This window comes from Amborella trichopoda, chromosome 5, assembly GCF_054954075.1.
Source record: "Amborella trichopoda isolate Santa Cruz 75 chromosome 5, AtrichopodaSantaCruz75HAP2 v2.0, whole genome shotgun sequence".
NCBI classification, from domain to species: domain Eukaryota; kingdom Viridiplantae; phylum Streptophyta; class Magnoliopsida; order Amborellales; family Amborellaceae; genus Amborella; species Amborella trichopoda.
In genome coordinates this window covers 33,943,247-33,950,945 of record NC_142340.1, presented here as the reverse complement: position 1 = coordinate 33,950,945, position 7,699 = coordinate 33,943,247, and the positions used below count along the sequence as shown (strand labels likewise).

Below are 7,699 nucleotides of genomic sequence, written 5' to 3'. Positions count from 1 at the left end.
CCTAAAAAACAACATTTATAATAAATTTTAATATTTTTTTCGGATTTTTTAGAAGCTTTAATCAGACCGATTCTCGATCCGAATCGCCAATTCATAGATCCAGATCGATTTTTGAGGTGCCCAACCCGGGTCCCCGATCCGCTTTTTAAACCTTTGGTTTCACCCAAAGAAGCAAAATCAGAAGGCTCCCGCGAGCACACGAAATCTTAAAGAAGACCTGAGGCTTCCCTCTAGAATAATCTTAAAGCGAACCTCTTGACCTCTTCTTACTTGCTAAACAAGTCTAATTACTTGCCCACAAAGGAAGAACTCCCTATAAATGCAAAGAGGAACACCTAAAGAGCCCCATATCCTTATGAAGGAACATACACCACAAGTTTTAAGCAGAAGTTAGATATCACTATAACAAACACAAGATATTGCAGTAGAACCAAGGGAAGAGTAATATAAAAAAGGAGTATACTGTAGAAAATGACACAAGATAATATTCAAGGAAAGGAGAGGAAGACGATGGACAATCAAGATCAAAGGTTGGCAATCCCAAGAGTAATTAAGTTTTCTCAACTTAATTTTTCCTTGGTGATGGTTTTTGTGGTGGGTCTAGCCTTCTTTGGCTACAATGCACATTTAGCAGCTTCTAGGGCAGGTAATAAGCAGGTAATAAGCCTTGGATCAATTTCTTCTTTGTCCTGACTTTCTTGGACATGGCCTTGCTTGATTGCCTTTTGATATTGCATTCCTCAATGCCCGAGGCCTTTGAGAAATGGGGTGCCCTTAAAAAGACCACTCTTGCATCTCTCATATCCTTGACATTGGCATTTTTGTTGCATTTGTGGATGAGTGTGCCTCCAAGCATGGGATGGTTAGTGTGGGTGGCCTGTTGAATAACTCTTTCTAGTGCACTGGCTATGGTCTTCCTAAGCAAGAGCCTCACTCATGGGACTCACTAAGTGATGCAAAAAAATTTTAGAAAAAATTAAATTTTTATTTTTATATTTCTATGGGTTTCTTTTTTGACTATTTAGTTGGGGTGTAGAAGGTATGAAACTATGGATTGAAACCTCTTTTAAGGGCGTGACCCAAAAAGAGGGTATAATCTCTCAAACTCCTTTTTATTTTATTTTTATTTTTCTGTTATTATTTCTCCCTGTTTCACTTAGCTTTCCCTTCTCTCAATATTCATTTGTAAATGTGTGCTTGTGTTCATGTATGAGAGACAGATAGACATTATGTGTACATGTGATTGTGCTTGGGTTTGTGTTTGTTTAGAAACCTATTATATTCGACTATAAGAAAGAGTGTGTTTTGTAATGGTTTTGTGCTTTGCTCCACAACATGCAGATAAGAGACAGTGCACCTTAACCAATTCTAACGCTTTCATAGAAGTAAAACATTGGCAATACAATGGAAAATCTTCTGCAGTACTTGTCATCATATACCCAGAAAAAAAAATAAAAAAAGGGACAAAAAAAAGGACATTGATGTAGCTGGGAATTGGGTTTATCGGTACTCCATGAAAATCTCTTTTGTGGCCTATGACATCTTAACGCAATCTGCCAGACTAGCAATTTTTTAAAACGTTGTGGTTTATATAAGGCTGAGGCTCTAAACAATTACAAAGTAAAGTGCGCCTTCAAATAGTGTCGAAAAAAAAAATTAGTATTAAAAATATTTATGATGGCCTGAAAAATTATTTTCATCTTTAATTATATAATGTAAAGCTTTAAAAATAGTGTAGATTAAGCAAATCTATAAACACTTGAAAATCGTAAAAATAGCCGGTCTAGATAATGTACTACAAGATGCACTATTTTCAATATGTGAAGTCATTTTTTTCTTTTTTTACATCCATGTCTCTTAAGGTCGAGATGATCGGATTTGAGGATTTTTCTGTATCGAATCAACTTTTTCTAGTGAATTTTTTAGGTGCACCTTAGTATGATTGTTTAGGGCCTCAACCTTATATAAACTTTTTCCTTTTTAAGAAAATGCCTCTAGAGGCCTAAAAACGGTCATCAAAGAGTATAATATGAAATGACTAAATAATGAAGGGAAACCTTGCTTTAAATAGACTAAAAAAAGAAGATAAACAACAACATAAGATAAACAACTGATTTTCTTATTTTATCTCCCTTAACCTATTTTCTCAATCATCCCTATCTTAAAAGATAGATACCCCACCTTTTATCCCGAAATATAGATACCCCACGTTTTATCCCAAGAGTAAAAGTATACCTATTGTTAAAAAGATATAGATTTAACTTTATCCTATTTAGGTTCCTAAACTAACCAACCAATTAATCAACACCAACCAATTAATCAACATCAATTTACGCAGAACTCATGCCCACGTTTTATCCCAAGTGAAAGCATGCCTATTGTTGAAAAGATAAAACTCCTTTTAGATTCAACCTTATCATATTTAAGTTCTTAAACTAACCAACCAATTGATCAACGTCCATTTACGCACAACTCATGTCCACCTATCCCTGTGCATCCTATTCTTGAGTTAAAAGATAAACTCAAAAAAACTAATAATAATAAAAATTAATTTTTTTGTTTTCACTGCATCATTCAGGTTGAAGCTTGAAGCCAATCACCATTTTACTAATTGGTGATGTAATCCCACCATGCGCCTCGGCACCTTTTCTTCAATTTTTTTAAGACTAATTCTTCAATTTCTTTAAGACTAATGTAAGACTATTTGCCTTTAAGACCAATGTAAAACTCTTTGCCTGCGACTGTGTTCCAAGACTCTTTGCCTGCAACTGTGTTCCAAGCATAATTGTTGAATATGAGCTTGACTAATGTAAGACTCTTTGCCTACGACTGTGTTCCAAGACTCTTTGCCTGCAACTGTGTTCCAAGCATAATTGTTGAATATGAGCTTGGGCTGATTATTCTTAACTAGGAATGGGTTCAGCTCCAAAGATGCACCATATTCAATCGATGAACAACTTTGACCATGAAATTTTGGAATATCGATTTTAATGTTAAAATCTCGTCTTCGTCGACCATGAAATTTTGGGAGAAAATTTCTTCATTACGGTTGAAATCAACGTTCTAGATTTGTCGTGGAATTACTGGTACGAGATGAATATGGCATCGAATACCTTCTTCACGATGAAGATTGTTTTCCATTCATGGTTGCGAACACCTTCTTCATGATGAACATTGTTTTCCATTCGTTGCAATCTCTGATCCAACTGTTGCATCCCCTGTTTCATTCCAGGTACTTCAGTTCAAACATCCTTTAGGGTTTTAGCCAAATTTTGTATAGCTTGTATCCAATGATTATCCATAGCATGAGTAGGATTAGCTAGCAAAACAAACCGGATATTTCTGGATCTAATTTTGCTTATGAATCTAACTTTCTCTCTAGATTTGACTTGCTCTGATACTAATTGATGTATGGAGAAAATTAAACCAGAAAAATAACGGTAAATAAATAAATTAATAAATAATAACATCCTCTAAAGCTTTAGTCAAATTTTCTATAGCTTGTATCCAATGATCATCTATAGCAGGAGCAGGATTAGCTGGCAAAACAAACTGGATATCTCTAGATCTAATTTTTCTTATGGATCTAACGTGCTCTCTAGATCTGACTTACTCTAATACAAATTGATGCGGGGAGAAAATTAAACCAAAAAAATAACAATAAAAAAAAAAAAAAAGAATATACCATCTCTCAAAGGTCTGCATGGGAATCCACCTCAAAATAATCTTTTCATGATACCAAATCTCTTCACGAGACCAAATTTTGTTAACTCATTCACCATTCACAGCTCTGCAATGAAATTTTGTTAACTCATTCACCATTCACCCTTCTACAATGAAGGGAAATCTCCTGACTAAAAAAAAGAAGATAAACAAATGACTTTTCTATTTTATCTCCCTTAACTTATTTTCTCGATCATCCCTATCTTCTCAAGATAAACAAATGACTTTTCTATTTTATCTCCCTTAACTTATTTTCTCGATCATCCCTATCTTCTCTCTTAACCATCACGTACCAAAAAGATAGATACCCCACGTTTTATCCCATAAAAGAATGCCTATTGTTGAAAAGATAAAACTCACTTTACATTTAACCTTATCCTATTTGCATTCCTAAACTAACCAACAAATTGATCAAACATCAATTGACACACAACTCATGCCCACCTTTCTCAGCGTACCTCCTATTCTTGAGTTAAAAGATAAACTCAAAAAAACTAATAATATTTTTTTTTTTCTCTCATCATAGTTCCACTTCCACGAGATAAGGCCGGTATAGAAGTGAAATATTAGACTGACTTAATTGAACAATTAAGTGCTAATTCACCCAAAAACTAGCATTTTATTCCTACAGTAGGCACTTATGCTGAAAAAATAGAGTTTCAGAGCTCAAATGTAACCAGAATACCAAAACACGGGATGAAAATGTGTATTTGGAAAATGCAAGATAATACTTAATAGCATAAAAATAATTAACCAGGATCCATTGTTTCATTGGAAAGCACACGACTTTTTCATCGACTTACTACATAATACTATATTGCTCATTGACATTGAACATGTTCTACGTTATAAAGCAGGCGGATGATGGCCTTATATCATCATCGCCGTCAAATCTTTTTCTTAACTAATTGGAGATCCACCACAATTTGCAATGCCCGAGGTTGTATCTTCCTTTATGGGTAATAAGTAGTTGGAGTTATTTAATGACGGTGGGAGTTATCTAATTTGGTAGGCTTTGTAGGTAGTTATCTACTGAGGTTTGTGAGTGAAGGGTTGTGAGTAGTGGGTACTTGCATAACTGGATGCCTATATATGGCCATCATGTAATGAGATATGTGCAACCAGTGGATGTAATTTATACGTAACCTCTGAAATGATATATATGGAAAAACCTTAATCTTGTAATTATCTCCAAGAGTGAGTGTGTGATTTTAAAATCGACCCAAAGTGGTAGCAGCTACGTATATTTTTTTAAAAAAAACAACTAGTGGTATTATAGCTCAAGTTGTAAAATAAAAAAAGATAGGCATTCCCAAGTTGAGGATAAGCATTGGAGTGCCCAGGTCCAAGAAAAAAAATGAAAGATGAGGAGATCACAGGTTGCCAACAAGATAAACGTTGGTATGGAAATTTAGGACTAATAGATCAGTGACAAAACTCAAGGGAAAGGTGGTAGATATTTAAATCTCTTTATTTAATTTCTTGCTTTATTCCATATGACACACCCTAGTAGTCCAAATTTTTTTCAACTATTAATTACAATTTTCAAAGGTGAATTTTATGAGTATTGAAAATTAAAATAAAAACAATGTTTGGGTATTGATAAAAATAAATAAATAAAAATAAAAAAGGTGATTTTGAAAAATAAAAAAACAATATATATATATATATATATATATATATATATATATATATATATATATATATATATATATATATATATATATATATATATATATATATATATATATATATATATATATATATATATATATATATATATATATATATATATATATATATATATATATATATATATATATATATATATATATATATATATATATATATATATAGATTAAAATTTTAGGTGATTTGCAATGATAAAAAAAAAAAAAAAAATCTTATATGTGATGTTATTGGAAAAAAAAGATGGCGATTTTTTAAAAAATAGGGAAACAAAATTGGAGAGCTATTGATATCGCATTTTTGCAAAAGTTTTCAGAAAATGATATTTAAAAAAAAAAAATCTGAAAGGGGGACATAAGTAATCTCCTCATGTAAAATCCATGCCTATGTATGCATAGGAAAAATGAAAATGAGTTTTGGAAAAAAAAAAAAAAACAGGACATCGCAATACTGGTATGTTGTGTCATGGAAAGGCATGATGGGAAATTCATGCCTAGTGTAGGCATAGGAAAAATGATATTTGAAAAAGGAAAATAGGACATCGCAGACCTAGTTTGTCATGCCATGAAAAGCATGACGATGCCATGAAAATGGAAATTTATTTTTAAAAAAAGAAAATAGGATATCCCAGTCCTAGTTTGTCATGCTATGAAAAGCATGATGATGCAATGAAAAGGCATGAGGGTGCCTAATGAGAAGGCCTAAAAAAAAAAAAAAAAAATGGTGTTTACGAGAAGGCAAAAAACCAAAGGAGAAAAATAATTACAAAAAAAGGGAATTAAAAAGAAAACTAATTGATGCAATTTTCTTTTATAGAAAAGAGATCAAGAAATATGGCAATTGCTACTTCAAAAAGTAAGTTAACTGAATTTTGTGAAAAAGCAAAAAAATTGAAAAACCAATTTACAAAATTATTAAGGGGATCCAACCATTTTATATGTGAGGTAGAAGTCGAAAGAAAAGAATTTTCAGGATCTTATATAGATACAAAAAAGAAGCAAAACACAATGAAGCTTATTTTTCCATATCACAATTGGCAAAATGAAAGAAGTAATTGAAATTAAAGATGATGAAGAGGAGAAGATGAAGTTTGCAAGGGAAAAAAAAAAATTGTGAAATGAAGAAGCATATTGAAAAGGTTGAAGCCCTAATTTCTACATTAAAGAAGGAAAATGAGACTTTCATAATTTCATTAAAAATCGTATGCACGAAATTTAAAAGAAAAATATGACATTTTGCATCAATAGGGAGTGTTGAAAACGATGCAAAATAATAAAAGTTGTGGGGTTCGTGTGTTTCTTATCTCTCTCTTAGTAGATGTGAGGGTAGTTATCAATCATCGGTAATTGTCTCTCTCTTCATTGATAATGGGTAGTAGGAGTTATCTAATGACGTAGGGGAGTTATCTAATCAGGTATGCTTTGTAGGTAGTTATTTAGTAGGCTTAATATATGTGGAAAAAACCTTGAGTTTGTGATTATCTCCAAGAGTGAGTGCGTGTTTAAATCAACTCAAAATGATAGCAGCTAGGCATATTTTAAAAAAAAAAAAAACATACATTTGTCTCAACAATCAGATTAACTGCTTGACGAGCTGATCTTCCACTTTGCTTTGTCTACTTAAAATGAAATGTTAATGGAAAAGATGAGTTAGTGCCTGAAACAATAAAAATACTCTCCTTCCATTCCATGAGAATGTCGTCATTGTTATTAGATACTGCAACAAATTAAAATTCTTTATCGATGCAAATATACCTCTATGCGTTTCTCCTTTATCAAGTCATCTCGAAATTGAGATATTCAATGCGGGTTTTTCAATGTTAGAACTTTTTAACATGTTCAATGAGGTGGGCCTAATTTCTGTAATATAAAATTAACATCTTATATAAACTTTATGTTTTCTAAATACCATAAAAGAATAAGAGAATATCTAATTAGTTTTCCATTTTTAAATTCGAATACTAAAATAAAATTTTATGCAAAACTCCGTTGTTCTCGACGTGCGTAAAAATGTGGTGGTCAAAAATTTTATATTAACCTTGTTCCAAAAAAATTAAAAATTAAACAAAGAAGTTTATATAAGATCTCTAGTTAAGTGAGGCAAACTTCAGAAAATGTGACCCATTACTAAAAGCACTCAAATATATAGGTATGAAAAAAAAGAAAAAATAAAAAAAAGGGATTCATGTCATAAAATAGTGCATCTTGTACTCTTGTACGCTTGTCCGGACTATCCATTTCAAAAAAAAAATATTTATTTATAGATCAGCTCTAGTTTTGAGGTGCGC

The 7,699-nt window shown here is 32.0% G+C and overlaps 1 long non-coding RNA gene across 1 annotated transcript; it reads left to right on the top strand.

Moving 5' to 3' along the window:
* The first annotated feature begins 353 nt into the window (after positions 1 to 353).
* Positions 354 to 4,908, top strand: LOC148782060 (uncharacterized). The gene is made up of 2 exons (XR_016055372.1): positions 354 to 657; positions 2,579 to 4,908. It is a non-coding gene; the product is annotated as an uncharacterized LOC148782060 (long non-coding RNA).
* The last annotated feature ends 2,791 nt before the right edge of the window (positions 4,909 to 7,699 follow it).